We start from the raw sequence: 19,858 nt of genomic DNA, 5'->3' as shown, positions 1-19,858 counted from the left end.
CACAGAAACTGACGTCAAAAACTGTGTCACGTAAGAGACGCAATGAGTCCTATGTAATTACGCGATGCATATTGTACGTGTGTTGGAATTTTAAATAGTGATGAACGACGGTCATGGATATTTACATAAAACCGATTCTTTGATTTTAAACAGTGATATTGCAGTATCGGCACTGTAATCTTTATATACACTGCCCTGACGTCATAAACATGACACAGACCGACGATGCTGGCAAAAAAAAGATACCAAAAATTTTTTTGTTAGTTTAAGGGATATTTTTCAGTTTATGTAACCTCTCCACGATTTCTAACTAGGATACTAAACAAAAATTTCCAGGAATGCAGCCAAGACTGTCAATTTTGAAAAGACTCAAGAGTTTTCTTATCCCACCGAAACAACTTATGATTTAGCCATGCAAAGGCTGTTCCATCCAAGAGTGGAGATTATTCATATTCAGAATTTTTTATAATGTTCTACGCCAATTTAACAATTTAGGTATTTTCTTGTGTAGCAGATGTGATGGTTAATAACACTAAGCAACGTTCTGATATTAAAAAGCAGAAATGGAAATCTATATTTCATGTTTTCGATGAATACTGTGAAATAATACAGGGAAAAGATAACAAGCAAAGTCGAAGAAAAATTACACTACCACTATATATCTTAGTCTTCTATGTCGCGAACAACATACACTACACATGTGAAACTAAATAACTGGTTATACTTAGCGAAAGCTATGGAAGCAATAATTTAATATCTCATCTTATAATAGACTTATCTAAAATAGAACATACTCGTATTTAAGGTAACCTCTAGACTTTCTTTTTTTTTTACTCATTGGTTAATGACACCATGTTAGACGAACTTTTACACTGGTTTCTACGCCATTCTATGAACTGTCTATTTAGGCTCGATATTAAGCAGAAATTATGTTCCTTCGTCGATTATCATGGCTCATCATGTTTAGCTGTTCACGAATTCATATGAAGACACGTCTTTTGCCAACTTTGTGTATCCCTACTTGGTGAGCCACACCGTTTTGATATATTTTTCCACTGGCGCTTTCGGACGTTTATAACACTGCAGGCCAGTTTACAACATTGATTTTCGTTCGCAGTGAACAATGTCCAGTTCGCAATAAGCAGTATGAAAGTTTATCTGCGCCAAAGAATTACGACAGTATAATTACAGAGAAGCAGAAGATATCGTAGAAATGGCTATCTGTATATACTTACATGATTGTGTTACACAGGTGCTCGAAGAGCGGGAATCTTCATGTGCACCTGCAAGTCACAATTACGTGCCTGATAGAGGGTTCATCGCACCACCATCAAGTTATTTCTCTTCTGTTCTACGCTCGAAGATAGCCGTTACTCTCGTGTAGCCCCTTTGTGAAAATTGAGGACACTGTTGTCTCAGGAAGAATACGCTACCATCAAGTATCTCACATCAAGAAAATCGGAATAAGCTAACAATGAGAGAGATTAGTGTCCTTATAGAGGCTATAGTCTCCTATTTTCCCTCAAGTAATACGCGAATACAATACTATAGATATTCCGCTAACACTGGTATAAGTGCACTTTTACACGTACGGTGCTAAGACTTTCGGTGTATATATGAAGACGTAAATATAGTTTTCAGAACTATTACTGATAACGTAATTACAAACGATGAAATACTTATATTTCAAAGTAAGATGAGCTATTAGGACAGAATTCCAAACTTATTTACATTATGTACATCTCAACTAATTTTAAGTATTCCTATCAACCGTTAAGGCAGAGTGATACACACATGAAGTGAAGCCAGCACAGCTAAAAGCTAGGGGGCATCTTTTGAAAAAATTACAACAAAATTTAGCACTGAGTGTTTTACTGAACTGCACGAATTACGCCGAGGTGAAATGCACTGCCTACTTACTCCTTACTGGACAGTGAAGCCATCGCTGCTAAAAGGTGGAAAATATTTAGAAAAATGCCAAAAAATTTTAGCATTGCATGTTTTACTGAACTGCATGACTTGCATCGAGGTGAAATGTAGGACCTACAGTACTCCTCATTGGATTCACTCATGGAGCAAAAAAAGCCACATTGTTCGCCTGTGTAGTAAGTATTTAATTAGGCCTGCGTCAACATTTGTAAAAATCTTAACAGTTGGTAAAATGGCAGCACTAATTGTATAAGAATTGAAAAAGATGAGAATTTAGCTTAAAATTTTCCGGTTTCTGTTGAAAGGCTGTCTTACGTGTCACTGAAGCCCTGCAACGATAATGTTCATTGTAATATGGATCCTTCGTTGGATATTGTTTCTCATTTTTGTACACTACCACATTCGTCTTATGGTCCTATGGAATCACATTTGAGTGAAAAAAATTAATTTGGTGACTATATTGTATATCCTGCTTTGTTGGTGTTGTTTAAAAGCGTACGATTCATATGAGCGCATATATATATATATATATATATATATATATATATATATATATATATATATATATATATATATATATACTACCTTGGTAAGTAAATTAATTTTAGCTTCTTTATGCTAGTATACAGATACAAACATGTCGGTGATCAGATGTTGAGTGAATCTCATCTGAAATGGTTTGAGTTTCTAAGTTATTATAAACTGTTCAATTTCTGACGATGGATGAGACCTATAATGTTATTCAAATTATTTGCTATTGGATACTTTAGATTTTGCAAATGTGGTTTGATACAGTCATTACTAGTCTTAATACCTACTGTTGTAGTAAGAGGCTGTTTTTCGCCATTAGGGATGGTACTTTTATTTTATTTAGGAATATAAGCAAGATAAAACACTGTTTGCCTTCATCGCTGATTTCTTTTTCAGTGATATTGGATAGACTCAATCCATGGGAGCCGGATTGTGACACTGTTGTGGTCATCTTCTGTCGGATGGGGTCCTTAAGCTTACCCTGCCCGTTCTTTTGTCATCACCAAACAACACAATCGTAGCACTAGACGATACACGTATCCCTCACATTCACATGCACTCTGCAAATACATGAGGATTTGCGGCTGAAACCATCTCACGGGATATCCCAGCTAACAATGACAAATGACGTTTCCATCCACAGTCTAGGGACTATTTTATAGAAAAATAGAAATTTCGAGTAAAAAGTGTTTTACTTTTTGTACGCATGTATTTTGCCCCACTATTCTGCCTACACTGTTTCGTGGGTTTTCTCATTTCTCGGTGTAGCTAACCGTGATGGTATTTACGTTGGTATCTGACGTATAGTCGTATGCTCCTTTATCGTCGGTGAACGAGGCTATATTAACTCTAGACAAGTATAATATGTCAGGTAAATATTAAACGGTATCGGTCCCAAAAGGGAACCGTGTGGTATTGCAGCAAAGACATTTGCCATTTACAATAGCTCCCACCAGCCACCGCGCCAAGTGTTAGCCTTGACTGTGTCAATGACGTAGACTACACACTAAAACAATATCGCCAATTATAATCCTAAGAGTACAAACCTCAATACACCAATGAACTGACTTTACAATGTAGCAAGGATATTTTAGTTTTTTAATTATTAATTATCCAATACTGTGGCGAAGAAAGGTGAATAATGAAAAAATTCCGTGGACTGAGTGCGTTAATAGCTTGCACTCCACTTCGGCAAATGCCTTACCTTCAGAAAGCAAGTCAGAGAAACAGCGAATAAAGCAAACTGTGTTAGCTATCTACATCTACATCTACGTCTACATCTACATGGATACTTTGGAAATAACATTTAAGTGCCTGGCAGAGGGTTCATCGAACCACTTTCCCAATTTTCTATCATTCCAACCTCGTACAACGCGCGGAAAGAATGATCACCTATATCATTTAATGAACAAAGCTCATATACTAGCAGGAAGAACAGTAATGCTGTTTAAATGCGCCTCACAGGTATGTGCTGAGCATACACAAATTGGAAAATTTAAAAGTATGCAAACCAAAGCACTGTGAATAATTTTAAATACTTCAAGTGTGATGGAAACTTAAAATCAATAACAACCTAAAACATAAAAATCGTCTCAGAAGAGTTTCGCTCCATGCCAGGAAGATTTTGCAGCGAAGCACTTGGCCAGCATACAGAATGAAGGTATCGGTGAATGTAAGGAGTAACCTAATCACAAGCTAGCAACGAGTAGTACCTCACGTGCCTCCATAAACCATTGCCTAACTTAACTAACCAAATTACATGCAGTAACTGCAATTACGCTTCTATGTTTTAGAAAGTTCTTTTACCGACCAATTACATTTTTCAACTATTTATATGTTAATGTCCAAAATTGGTAGTGATATCTTGTCACTAATCTAAAAACAGAGTTCATGAATGTGAACATCTTAGGTTAGGATTTACTGCGGTATTGATATGGGATGAATCAAGATTACTGTTGCCAGTCGGGATGCATTTGATATCCACCACTCATTTAAGAGGTTTAAGCCTTTATCATCACCAACAAGATATGTCAATGTTGTTTTTATGTCATTGTGAGTAATCTGTGACACTCTCTCTCTGGTGGCAAAAGATTTCTTTTTTTGTCGTGTTTAGAGCTGTGCTCTACCAAATCTATGATCCGGTGTTTTTCGTACAGTACAAAATGACAACTGGTATGGAAAGAAACTGAAACGTCCCCTTGGAACAATTATACACGACTGGTCTATGTGAAACGTCCTCTTTGAACAATTACACACGAATGTGCTTAAACTGACACACAATAGTTTTTAGCGCAACGCAATCTGACTTCCAAAAATCCCTACGAAAGAATGGCCCTGACTAATATTAACCTATACGTTTCACAAATCACTTACCTCACAAAAATCTTCGTTACTCAAGCTACTGCAATACAGCGAGTGCCACAACTGCCAGCTAAATAAAAGATTCAAACTACTGAAGGCACTAACTACTGATAGGCATAGTTAGCAAATGAAAGATTTTGATAGAGAACAAACAATGTATTTACCTTAATATTCATAATATATATATATCAGTTCATGACATCAATTCTTACAAATTTCATCTCTCTCCCCACGTCCACCACTGCTGGCGGCTCACCTCCAACTGCGCAACGCTACGCGCTGTTAGCATCCAGCTGTCTCTGCTCAACACTACAATGGCAGACAACAATGCAAACCAGCCACAGACTGCACACGGCACAGCCAGTGATTTTTCATACAGAGCGCTATGTGGCGTTACCAATAAGAAAACCTAAACAGCCTACTTACAAAACATTGACGAATGTGTGAAAGGCAAAATAGAAGCCGACGAATATTCTTTGTGTTTTGTTTGTTTGTTTTGCACATAATTAAAACTGCATACTGTTCAGCGTTAGTCAATTGTGTATTTTATATCCTTAAACATAGAAAACACGTTTTAGAAGTAATAAAAAGTAGTGGATACCATAACTTCTGCACTCTTGTGCAACCAAAGCCATTATTTCTTATTCAAGTACCGTAAGAAATCTGTCTAACTATTGATGTTATTTTATACACAAGAGAGCGTTTTTAATCATGATCGAAGGCAAGAGTTTCTTGTTACTGTTAATAAGTGCAAATGTTTTTTATGAATAACACTAAGATATTTTATATATGCTCGAGAAAGTATTCAAGCGATGTTTGATATGTTTTTGCTAGTCTTCTTTTTTAAGTTTTACCTTCCTTTTGAGGAAAAATGCGGTTTCTAGTGCTACGTATATTGCTGACCATAATACTCTCCGGACTGTAAACCGCTTTTTAATTTTTAAGAATGTTTAAAAAATAACATTTCTATCATTTTTATTATTAGATTGCAAATCCAATAAAAATTCTTAGTTTATAAAACCGCACTGTCCTTCAAAACATCAGATAATCGTAATCTGAACTTCCTTGTTCTTGTTCTCCCTCTTCGTCGTCATCGTTAAGCTCAACATATATAGGATGGTCTTCACTGCCATCGAGAGTGTTACCTATAACGCACTAGTTGAAAGATTTAGCAATAATGTCGTATCCCACTCTCGACCACAACTGTTTTTTTCACTGACACACTTTTTTGATTGTAGGTCGTTTTAAAGCCCCCTTCTGAGATAATTCATGTTGGGTTTTAACCATTATCAATTTTTCAATTCCTCTCTTATATAGATCTTTTTTTATCGAGATATTAAAAGGTTGCAGTAGTGAAATATGTCTTCTAGGAATGACAGTAACCTCTGTATTTTCCTGTCTCGATTTCTCTTCCACAGAATTTATAAAATGACTGCTAAATGATCTATCACAAGAAGAGAACTCTTCTTCAAATAAGCACCTTACATTCTCTTCCTAACTCTGTTAATCCATAATTTCATACCAGCCTATTCCGTCCATCTCTTGTCAAGTACGAGAACACCAGCACCTGGCGGTATTTCAGAAGGTTTTGGCGTTGTCTTGTGCTTGGAAATGGACATTGGATGAAGCATAACATGAAAAGACAACAGTGTACTCCTCTGAGATGTTCTGGTTTTGTTCCCCATGCTAAGTCCACGACGCTTCATAAACCTGTAGCACCAACCAACTTCACCCTTAAAGTCTGTTAAGTTCCATTGTAGCGCTAGCTTACGAGCACGTATCTGAAACAATTTTGTATTGATTCTGATGCCATTTTGTCGGTGTCCTCGAAATGATTTCAGTACGTCATCTTCTAGCTATGGCTATAGTGCATTCAGTCCTCTATTTTCACATTTAGCCTTCCTCAGTTTTTTTTCAGTTTTTCTTTATTAGCCCGGTAATCGCTAAACGTTTTTTTCTGTTGATTGAGGCGCGAATTGCCGCTGAGCGACTCTGTGTCCATGTTATTGTGCATATGTTATTATTTTCAATTTATGGCTCGCATCATATTAATACCTTTTACTTGTTCCATTTCGAAACTAGTTACTAACAAAAATGTTGGACCAGTACTGGTAACACAAATCTCTTTCAATTCAAGTTCGCTGACGTCGTAGATCGCAATGCATCATCACAGGCTAGACAGTGTTCTGGTGGGAGGGAGACATTGTTCGTAAGCTTGTGAATCCCCGCACCTCATGTTGGTAGCACCAGTGCAATGCTGCGGCCAGTTGAATTCATTGTTGCCAGACAGAGATAGGTTTCCTGCGGCAATGAACATATGGTAATTTTTAAGACTGGTGGGAATTTTAAATCAATTTTTATATTAAACGCTGCCGAATATTGGAGGCAATTTTTCGAAGGGAAAAAGTGCGTCTTATAGTCGGTGAAATACGGTGTGTGGTAAATCTGTTTTCTTATTGCAATATTTCTCTGTTTCAAGGTTACAAATAACCAGTATTTTAAATGAAAACAGAACTAAACATTGACAATTTCAATTTTGTTCTAAATACTGTTTATTCTCAAGTTACGATCCGGAGGAGAACTGTGTGCACCAAAAATGTTCCGCAGGTTACCCAGCCCTTTACATATCCTCACTCAGTTTCTAGACGGTTTACCGCTTTCTGTTTCTAGGGTAACCTGGTAAGAAACTGACTTCATACACAAACGAAGCGATCGAAACGACGTAACGGCCGACAGGTATGCAACACGCCCATAGCACAGGTAATGTGGTTACGACCTTAACTGACCAAAGCTACTATGAAAAACTACTGTAATCTCCGATTACGTACGACATTCTACAGGAGTTTTACGGCTCTTCCACAAGTTGTTCTCCATGATGTGATCTATCACCCCTATATCTGTGATGCAAAGATTTGGAGACACGCTGTATAACCATCCATAGTTCGCTATGCAGTTTTTTTAAATTGGTTACTTGGAAGATGTTTAGCTGCTATATTTATATGCGACTTTTCGAAACTATTTTATGTTATTGCATGTACTGAAGCTTGAATCGTAATCATAGAAAAGGAAAGTAAAACAGATGACTTTGTGGTTCTCTTTGGAATGAAGAAGGTAGCCACTCGCCCATCCTTGTGCTCTGAGCACGTGACGTTAACACGTACACACACGAACACACGACTACTAATTTCGCGCAGCGGAGAGAAACGACCTATGAGCTCCCAAATGTGTGCTCAGCGCCCAAGCACTGTACTTTCAGCGTAATTTGTAGCGCGACACTTCTTGAGTTAAGCAATGGCGGATTACTGGCGTTTACTTTCCTCCTTAGCATGTCTGCTTGCCAGGCCCGAATACCCTCCGCCCTCATCCTGCAGGCGACCGTTGGCGCTGCAGAATACATAATTCTGCGCTGCCGGTTTCTTGCACGCCGGCTGAAAGTTCCACGCACGGATTACTTGCTTTGCATATGAAACGACATGATGGTTTGCTTAGCAGAACTGTTACCACCCCCACCGCCACTCGCCCCCACATTGACTGATGCCGTACAACGACAGCGGAGATATTAATAGAAATCCAGGTAAGGGGTTCTAGTTTGCAGATAACTCGCGACAGGATGCGTTTTGTGGTACTCTTAGCCAGTTCGGACACTTGTGCTGTCGGAATATACCTGGCAAACGCCTCAAGTAGAGCGCAGTGAGGCCCATCTGTATATATACAAAAACTATGTTCTGCTCTCTAGCGTTAAAAGTAGCCAGACTCGCCCTATGTACAGATGCTCTGCTTTAGGAAGTTAAGTTACTAATCTAAAGAAAGGCCGATAGTTTCATTCACGCTTATTTTGTATACAAGGTGAGCCACATAAAAAGTTGATCCACATAAAACGTAACACCCACTTGTTTCGAAATAACTCCAAGAATATGAAAAGAGATTTTAGGCCGTTGATGGTACGGAGATGGACACATAATATTATTGTATGCTTGTTCCTTATCTCTTGTAACACCCGAGTATTTTTTTTAAATAGAGGGATATACTTTTTAGTGGCATTCGAAATGTCCGGAAATGACGAATACATTGATAATACGCTTGTTAATGTTGGCAATGAAATTTTTCACAAAAAGTCTCTAGAGATGTGCTAAAACTGAAAGACAAGACGACAGAAATTGGCTGTTGCTGTGTAGACACCACCAAATGAGGTCTCATATCAGGATGCGTGTCAATCTGTTACAGAAAAGCTGTTCACTTAAACATAAGTTTTCTGTGCTTAATCTGATGCGATGGAAGTCAGCACTTAATTCCAAACATCACTGTATCTATCCAGTATGAAGCCGAGCCGAGAGTGAATTTTATTGCTACACGTAACGACGGAAGCTTGCATGAAAGCACCATTTGGCGATGTTTACCCCGTAACAGCTGATTTCGACCGTATTGTCTTTCTATTTTAACATTTATCTTTGATTTTGTTGTATAGTCACAATTCAGTATTAACAAGCGCTGTGGAGTGGTATAACGGAGCGGTTTCCTTACATAGGCATTTCGAAGAACATGTTCTGCTAAAAGAACATTTCTTTTAGCAGAAATTCAGATTCAAACATATATGGATTCCATATAATTGTAAAAAGTTCTCCTGACTGAATCACAGCACTTTTGATTTTTAAGCAAGGTTTATAATTAATTTATTCAACTAGGTGAAGAAGATGAAGCGAAATGGGTAACGTTTCCCTTAAACATACAACTGTAAAAAAATTCTTCTCTATGTCAGTAATTTTGAATTTCGTGCTTATTAGTGCTTTCTCGCATTAAAGTGTTTGTGAAATGTTTGATTATAAAGTAATTCACAGTTCACTGTGGTTAACGGTATAAATAAGTGACTATCCCGGAACCCAGAACACACGACCAGTTGCATGTTATCGATTCACGGTTTCTAGGGTCATCAAAATTTGATTACCCAAATTTAAAAATTGAAAATGTTTCACAATCTAGTCAATAAGAGTTATGCTCTTATCCCAAAAGGTTAACACAATTAAATAAGTATTACAGTTAGAAAGCGTGAATTTTCCTTTAGCCATCGTAACTGGCGCCGAGCAAAATACCCGGATTTCGTTCATCCAGTGTTTGAGAATGTGAGCACATCCGCGACTTACAGAAACTTTCACATACTTTCAAGCCTTTACGACACTTTCCTAGCTGACACCAACTTCAAAATGATAAATGGAAAACTTTTTATCGCTTACTACATTTTGTTGTTCATGCAGTAAAATTTCAGCACGACAAATGACGTTTTAATTTATTAGTTCTTTGATACTGATTCTATTCGCTATACAATTTGCAGGCACTGTCCACATATGACATTGAATGTACCTACAAAATTATACCATTTTATGTCTCATAGCTCTCGAGATATGACGTTGTAGACATTGAGATACTTGGAAAATTAGCTTTTGCTTAAAACGGAGCGAAAATTATCCACACTACGTTCACCCAACTTTTCGTAAAGAGAACAAGACTTCCAACAAACATTAAACATAATTTCAAATCTTCTGCAAATATTTTCTCACTACATGCTTAACGACAATCATTTAACATAGACATATTTGTAAAGTAATTGGAAGTTTTAAGCTGTTTGAGATCATGGGATTCCGAGTCTAGGAATGGGGAGTTTAGTGGTATTATTAATTTAAATATAGCCTACTTTTGTGTTACTGCTTCCACCGAAGGGGTTTAACATCCTGCAAATTCTGCATAGAAGAGTCAATCTGGTACACAATGAACATCTTTCAACATGATATTTCATGTATTTATTTAACATCATCAGATACTATGTCTTACGGACTGGTAAAACGAAGCAGTCTCCTAAAGAGTCTCTTATGTCACTATGTACCTTGTACCCTCATGTCTAATTTCACGTGAACACAGACTTGAGAATCGAATATTTGTATTGCTTTCATATGCAGACATCCACAGGAGGAAATCCATTTCGTGTATCTGGTTTCAAATAAATCATAAAATTACGAACATAATTCAAATGTTGACAGCATTATGTTGTAACTTAAAACCAATTGAATTATTCAAGAGCTAAAGACATTTAAGTCAGCAAGAGTCGGTTATTTAACGACCTTGATCATGCAATCAATCTTTTAAGGGGCTTAGGCAGCAAATAACTCTAATTATATCTCTGTTTAAATATCTAATATTGAAATTTTTTCCGAGGATCGCCATTACTGTACGCGATGCAAAGAAGGCGGTGGTATAAAAAAAAGAGAAAAAAGGACAATATCCTCCAGTGGGCGGGAATTTTCACGAAGGAACTTCTGCCTAGTTGTCTGCGTTCATTAAGGGCGACATGGCGCTCAATCCACTTATCTCGCAAAGTACGCCCTGCACCCAGTGCGGGGGTGGATTTCGGTCGCTTTGAAACTTTTCAGACTACCTCCGGACTCTTTACTCTTCTAAGGATTTTTTTTGCTACACGTCTGGCTAAATAGCTAGTCAAAACTTCTCAAATTATTATCGCACAAGTCCCCTGCTTCCTCAGTTTATCACAACATCTTTACAGAGTGGCAAAGGCTACTTTTGTGGTACAGAATGTGTGATGAATAATATGGAAGGACTTTATATGTCTGAGAATATTTAACCATTCATGAACTTGTGTCTTGATGTAGTAGCTGATAATAATTATCAAGTTCCACAGATCACATTGGTGATAAACTTCATAATGTGGAATGTGTCAGCTGAACAGTTACTTAGGAAATTAAAGTCAGTATTTACAGTGTTATGAGCTAGTTATTTGCAGGTTTGTAACTGAATAGTTATTTCTATTTCAGAATTCCTCGTCAGTGTGTTGGGAATCATTAAGGTGACAACAATGTAATATACTCTGAAAATATTTCTGCTGCTTGTCTTTATTGGATTGCTGACAAAAACTTTCATTGCGTGAAAGTAGTTCTAATAACTTAAGTCTGTGCAATGAGTACTTTCTGCTTAAGTGAGTTGTTACACTAGAATAATATTCCGTAGGACATCAGCGACTGCAGATGCGTAAAACTCTGGAATTACTGATTTTCATGTTCAAAAAGTAGTAAATTAGCTGACAATAAACAGTTCCGCAAATCTGCAAAAAACATTCCACTTGTATTATCTATCAAAAAGCACTCACTACACCTTGGAACGAACACTACATTTACATTTAATTGAGGAACCAACGATTGCGAAAAAAACCTACCGCGTCTTTGCTAACAGAACCCTTTAGTCACTTTGTACGATTTAATGAAAATATATTCCTTAGGGCCATATTTAAAAATTTTAAAGTAACATGCTTTTGTCCAATTCTGAGATAAATGTTATCATCACATGCTTAAAAACTAGGAATATTCTTAATTCATCTCCCGGAGTAACGTGAAAGTTTTGATTTTAATAAAAAGTTTTAACTTTACTTGTCGTCATTTAATAGATGGGACTATAGCTGGAATGAAGTATCCAACAGTAACTATGTAGTTTGCTATTTATTTAACTTATTTAGAAGCTTGTAATAATCCCAGTATAAAACAAGACAGGTGCTGACAGATATCATCAGTATAATAGGTCACGATTGGAAAACATCAACACTAATTATGTAAAGAACTATGGAAACACTGCAGGAGCTAATCCGCGAGAAAACCGTTATGAGTTCCAGGGGAATATAGGAACCCACGAAGCAATATTGAACAGATGAATTATCTTTAAAGACAGATTAAATAAAAACAAGCTTACCTTTAAAGCACTTGCGTATTTCGAAACTGCTTTTTGCTATATTGACGGGAATATATTCTTACTGATTCTGACGTTATTTGGGATGGATGGATATCAACTTCTACACTTATCAGTAAGCGATAACAGAATCCAAGGATATGTAAAGGAGGCATAAGACTAGAAGGAAATGAGACAGGTTTGCAGTCTATCTCTGATGTTACTCAGGCTGTTCACTGAGCAAGCAGAAAAAGAAATTAAAGACAAAGCTGGAAAACGGGAATAAAGTTCGACGTCAAGAAATAAAAACATTTCGGTTAGCAGATGTACTCGTAATTCTCGTAAGGCTTGGAGGATCCCTTGCCGGGAATAGGTGGTATCCTGAAAAGAATTATAAGTTTAATATCAACAAAATACGAAGAAGGGTAATGGAATACAGTAGAATTAAACCAGGTGATTCTGGGAGAATTAAATTAGGACACGAGAAACTGAAAGAGGTAGACGTGTTTTGCTATTCGAGAAGCAAGGTAATGATGGTCGAAGAAGTAGAGAGGATGTAAGATGCAAACTTTAGGTCGCCATTTATGAAGGTATTTGTCTGGAGTGTAGCGTTCTGCAGAAGTAAGCTATGGACGATATAAGGAAACAGTGACAGAATAGAAGCTTTTGAAATGAGCAGCCAACGAAAGCTGAAGCTGATTTGACATTTAATGATGACCTACTTAATCGAATCGAGAAGAAAATATTTTTTCCAGTACTTGGCAGAAATAAGTGTTAGGTGATAGTGCACATCATACGGCATTATAGAAGAGTTAATTAAGTAATGAGAAGGGGGAAGTGGATGGTGACAGTGACCAGAAAAATAGCATAGAGTTTTACCAAAATGTATGATATTCAAGTAAGCTTTAATGTTCATTGGAATATTTCCATGCTCAAATTCTGCGTAGACTTAGGCGTCTCATAAGTCCATTGTTAACACAGCACTTATTTTTTGTTTGCTGAGATGTACAAACAGAGTAATAATGCTTCTCCCTATTATAGAGGGTGAAACATCCTGGCAGATTAAATCTGTGTGCGAGACCGAATCTAAAAAAGGGGTCTTAATCCATACGCGGGAAAGTGACCTACAGACTAGTCTACCCTAGCACGACTCACAGCCCCTCAGGATAGCTTTACTTCAGCCTACCTTCCAAACTCGTGCTAAGGTAACTCAGTCAGTAGATCCCTTGCCCGCGAAAGGAAAAAAAAAGGTCCTGAGTTCGAGACACAATAAAGCTTTAATCTGACTCGAAGTCTCGTATCAGCGCACACTCCGCTGCAGAGTGAAAAGTTAATTCTGATGGTTACATTGGGTGCCTGGACAACGGTTTTGAGGATGGGATTCCTCTTACAGAACCTCAAGTAAGGATGCTAGACTGCACTGGATAAGAAGGATGCAGCTTTTTAGAAACAGCCTCTAGAGTCGCAATAATTTTGATTTAAAATTTGTCGTTTGTTACCGTTAAAAACAATGGCAAATTCAGAAAGTGGTCAAGTAATTTGTTTACAACGAACGTTTAAAGAAGCAGTGGTGTTGGCAATGTCATACGAAGGTTTTCGTGTCGTGACATTTTGAAACTTTTCGTAAAGAGTTAACAATTGTATCTCCAATCGCTTCGATAAACTTTTGATTTCGCGTTCAACAAAGACAGTTAACAATGGCTCTGCTGAATTTCATCGTGCTCGTGCTAACGTGAATAACAAGTTTCGTGAAGGTCGATAATGTGCGCTGCGTGACTGAAGTGGGTTGGTACGAGATTTACGTGTAGGTAATTGCGGCCTTAGACATCATTGTTTGCTGAAAGAACTTTTTTAAGGTGACGATATCTACAGTAACATGTGATTCAACGCTCTCTTGATCCAGCGACAGCCAATTAAACTTTGTGGATGAAAGATAAGAGATAAAATAGCCTTGAACTCAAAACCCAGAGTACGTAGCATTCTGACTGGTTACAAGGATCACTTAGAAAACAAAATTATTGAAAAAGTACTGTATTCCTAATTAAATAATGTGAGGACATGCAGTGCAACACGTGCGAAGTGACGCTGCACTAGGTCGTCAGCTGAAAAAGTAGTTATACCCCTGGAGGCGAGGTTAAGCAAGGTCGGAAGGTGCGTAGACCGCGGAAGACGCAGGTAGAGAAGGGGCGCAGACAGAGTGGAGGCGAGAGGGCTGATATAGAATTATGTGAAGGAACGGTGGGCCATCTGAAGTTGCTGAGACAGAGTGCTAAGGGTGGAAGAAACTGCGAAGTATTGAATATAAATTTGCACGAACAAGTTTATTTTGGCAGAGTGTGGTATAACGAGTTCAGCTAGTGCAGTAGGTAATAACCATTGGATTCGTAATGTTACAGTGGAAATAATAATTGATAATACCAAGAAGGAGCGAGTGTAGGTCTCTCTTGTTTCAATAAATCATTTGCCTGAAAAATTACCTCAAGAAAGGGTCGACGAAATCCGACGTAGAGCCACCACATTTCAAGGTAAGGAATAACGGAATTTTCTTGCTTGAGTGCACATCTTTTCTTCAGACGAAGAAGATAACTTAGAGGTTTGTATGTTACAGAGGCTATACATGACTTTGCTTGCAGTCATGTACAGTCAGATTAAGTAATGGATATAGGCAGATAATTTCCGTTGAACATAAACAATAACATTTTGAAGGCATATTATAGTAATCGTGTTGCGCTTGTCGATCCGAGCCAGTTTAAGTTAGTACTTATTTATACTTGGCTTACCAAACAAAACTAGTGTGATGACGAGGAACTAGCTACTCATGACTTTCCATGCCAGAATGGGCAGTACTATAACGAAATATTCTCAATCTGTAGAGAATAATTCCACGGGAATTATAATTTAGACACAAAGGAATTGAAGACATTAGCCTCCAGCGGGCAGTGATTATATATATATGGGAAAGTTAATAATCTGTGCCGAACTGGGATTCGAACTCAGGTGTCCCGCTTACTAGGCAGATGCGGTGCCCACTGAGACTGCCGGACGCAATGATCACCACAATTGAGACCACTATCCAAATTCTCAACTTAGAAGACATATTACTGATATATATATATATATATATATATATATATATATATATATATATATATATATATATATATATATATATATATATATAAATTCCGAAAAAGGATCTGTCTCGATGGATTCACACAGTTTTATCAAAGTAAAAAAGCTCGCCTCAATTAGTATAGGAAAATTCTAATAAATTAGGTTGAGCAAAAGCAAAATCAGTATATAATATCGCAATAGGAGACGAAACTTCTATACATTCATACAACCATGAATTAGGCAAGCCCATCAGTCTGGTTGTTCCGAGAAAAACCGAATTCTACAAAAGTGGTTGCAAGAAAAATATCGCTTCATTCTATGGTTCACTAGACACGTCGCGATCACTGCGTCAGGGGACCGTAAAACAGTTACACAGAATAACTTAGAACGGTTTTTCTTACCACAAGTCATCAAAGAAATGAGGAAAAAGACTTTGAACGTCGCATCACTCTTAGGTAGTGGAACGCTATGTCACAGCTGGTCAAAAGCACAATTATTTGAGGAAGAAAAACATAAGTTAATGTTTCATTGACCATATTGGCCTGATTTATCGTACAACGACTTCTCTGCTTCTCTGTAACAAAAATGCGTGGACGAGGATTTGCATATCCTAAATAGTCAGCATCCTCCTCCCAAAACCACGTTTCTGAGTTAACAATATCAGAGTGGATAAAATGTTTGCGGAATTTATTCGAACATGTTGAGAATGGTATAAATTTTGAAGAGAAATTTTTTAAGATATTAGAAAACGGTTTGTAGCACGAACACGTATTTCTTTCGTTTCTTTTGCAAAAAATGAATTTATTAGCAGTATCTCAACACAGCTATTTTGAGCTAATGCTGTGATATTGGAGAGTTGTATGGAGACCAAATTGACTACCTAACTAGTACCAGCTCACGACTGCCTACAGATCGTCTTCGTCATATAAAAGAAATAGAATATGCTTTCATTAGAATAGCTCTGGGATGAGGATTAATGAAAATATTGTGTTAATATTTGCTCAAGTGTGACATCTGTGACGATTTGTTCATGGAGAAACACCATACCGTTTTTAGTATCCCGTTCCCGATCCATAAACTAGCGATGTTGTATCACAAAAGTAATTAACATCTTAATTTTGAATACAAAATTTCCAACGGCTTTCATTAATATAACTTTCAAAGTACAATACAATTTCGTAATTTTACAATAATTTATTTAAATTTATGTTTCTCTGTATTTTCTATTAAACTGTGATATGTCACTATGATTACCAGGGAGGGTAAATTTGTATTCTTTCATTTGATATGTGAGGTGTTCGTTAATATGAGGCAACACAATTAAATTTAAATTTTACAGGGTTAATTCTGTTCATTCACTGGCTGTTACAGCAGTAAGGAGTGGATCTAACTGCAAAACTCTGTACCTCTAAGTTTTTGAATAATACTGCTTTTGTGATGAAACACTGAAGTTTCAAAGTGCTATGCGCATTACTCGTTTAGTTTCTAGTTTCCTTTGTAAGTGAACAAAATTTACAGTGAGGAGGTGTTGAAAACAGCGTGTGACTTCATGTAGTGGTGACTGTTTTATGCCATATAAAGTAAGATCACATACAACTAGACATTTGTAAATATTCTGTGCGAATGCACTGCCCTTACCGTTGTTTATGTAACAGCATTAAATCAGGCTTATACTTTTCATCAAGCAAAACACAACCCGTTCATTTCGAATTAAATTACTGTACGTGCGTTTGACGACGCTTTATTGCTTGTCAGAAGTTAGCTGAGATATTGCAAAGCAATTAGGTAACCTGACACACTTGTGTGAAAAGGGAATAGCAGACGTAAAGCAAATACCACGTATGCTCTTAAACAAATTACTATAAGCTACTGACTAGGAGAGCGTTAGGTTGCAACTTAGCGGAGCATAGAGAGGCAAACGCGTCACATGCATTGCAGATGAGAAGGTAGCGAGATACAGCTGGATGGCCTTATTTTCACTTAAAACCACGTTAACGGCAACATGTCATTTTAAGTCGACAAAATATCAGGCAATAAAACTGTATCTCTGTTAGAAGACATTTCTCCGTTATTACCGCCATTTATTGCTGCTGTTTAGATAAAAGACGGATGTCTAATAAAGTCTTCCTTACAGTAGAATAAACTCTCTCGCTCGTGTATAAGATATTAGCTTTAACATGCTCTCTAATCTCTTTCTCAATAAAACACAAATCAACTAAAACGCCTATCTGAACGGTAATACATCATTCGGGAGAGGGGGAGATGTGCAGAGTAGAGTATAATTCAGTAAATAGTGTTAGATGTTCATACTGGGTTACGAAATAACGCTTAAAGGTCTTCTACGTCGATTGGACCACTATACTGCGGCTCGTAATTCTCGGACAAATTGCAGGTAATTATCTACTTCCAAAAGCCCCTTATACTTATACATCTCAAAAACGTTTGGGGTTGGAATTGACATAAGAACTCTGAAAATGGACGAGTACATTACTTAGTGAGCCTGTTCTTACGCAATCAGTTACGTAAATTCTTACTTTAACCTGTCAGTATCGAGGACTTCATTTGTGTTAGCTTATAATACTCACATACTATGTCGCTGAGCTATCTATACGCAGATTGTCAGGAATTAATATTTACAGACTTAAATGGCGTCTAGGACCTCACCGCGAAATGCGTATTACAGCGTTTCCGCTAATTTCATTTTCCTGGTTGCAGTAGGTACTGGGAGATGAAGCAGCTTGCACAGGATAGAGTAGCATGGAGAGCTGCATCAAACCAGTCTCAGGACTGAAGACAACAACAACAACAACAACAACGCCAGCCGTAGGTATTTTACAACTTTTCTTTGACAACATTAACATCACAATTAGTATTCTCACGTCCAAGGGCCGACTCAGATTCACAGAATTTATTTCCGCTAAAACCATATACTAAGTTCATTATGGGGAAGTGATGCCAGCAAAAAGTTGCAAACAGATGTTTTTCAATAAATTCATGAAAAAACGTGGAACTTAGTTATGAGTAAGAGAAGCTAATTACTGAAATGTCATACTTCCCTGTAACCGCTTCAGTAAGAGAATACATTTGCTCTATAATGATGAAATGCTATTGTAAGATCACCTACTTCTGAAATCACTTCGCTGCCAACGTATATTGTTGACATATAATGTAGTTTTAAATTATTTGCGTGATCGCACATGACAAGAATCTACAAATGCAATTTAATTACTTTTGCGTTCGTCCCACTTACCACTACCGGTCATTTCACGCCCTCGTTACATTCATGTTGTTGAATCAGCTGAAAACTAACAAGTAATGAAATTAGAGTAATAATTAGGTTAATGTCAATAATTCCAAGTAACCTTAACATCATCGATGGCACTGTTGACAAACTGTAGGCAAACACTGAAAGGCGGCATGCTTAATTTACGCCCAGTATCTTTCGAGGAAAAACAGTAAAACCGTTTTCCTAAAAATCAAAATCATCAAATATAAAAGAAAAATTTCTCTCAGATTATGGCACAGTCACCAAAGAAAATAAAATTTGATACTGCTGCTATTATAGCATCAAAAGCATCAAACGACTTTAAAAAAGATCCATAACACGGAGCCACTGATGTACGTCGTCAGACGTTGTTCCTGTCTGCTAACTTGTGATCTTACTTGAAACAGATACCTGATTTACAAATATATGAACACGGGTTGGTAACACAGGATTAGGTTCTCTGTGGAAGTTTATAATCTATTAGAATCAACGAGATGGGACTCGAAGCTCTTATTACGACTTTTCCGCATTTGTGAATCAATTTAGTTTTCTTCTAATTCCAAATAGCTCACTCTACTCACTGGAATAGCGATTGAAACGAATAAAAAAAAATCTTTAATAATATGTTGAGCGGCATAGCTTCGGGCAGTAGTTCCATTAGGAAGTATTTTGTCTGACAGCCGTTTAAGATATTATGATGGAAACATGAAATTATACAAACTGGCCTGCCTTTATACATTTTGTGGCTTAATAGCGTATTGTGACATCCTGTACATCGTACATCCATGTTGTGTTTCTTTGTTAGTTGTAATTATGGGCTCTGTGTCATACACCTTTTTCACTTCACTGTCGTCCTCGAATACAAAAGTGAAAGTCAGGAAAAGTTACGTCCTCACACTCATAAACGGACGTTATGTTTAACAGTTCCATATCTAAAAT

Source organism: Schistocerca gregaria, chromosome 4 (genome assembly GCF_023897955.1).
Source record: "Schistocerca gregaria isolate iqSchGreg1 chromosome 4, iqSchGreg1.2, whole genome shotgun sequence".
Classification (NCBI taxonomy): Eukaryota; Metazoa; Arthropoda; class Insecta; order Orthoptera; family Acrididae; genus Schistocerca; species Schistocerca gregaria.
The sequence above is the reverse complement of the archived record's forward strand: the minus strand, read 5'-3'. Positions refer to the sequence as shown.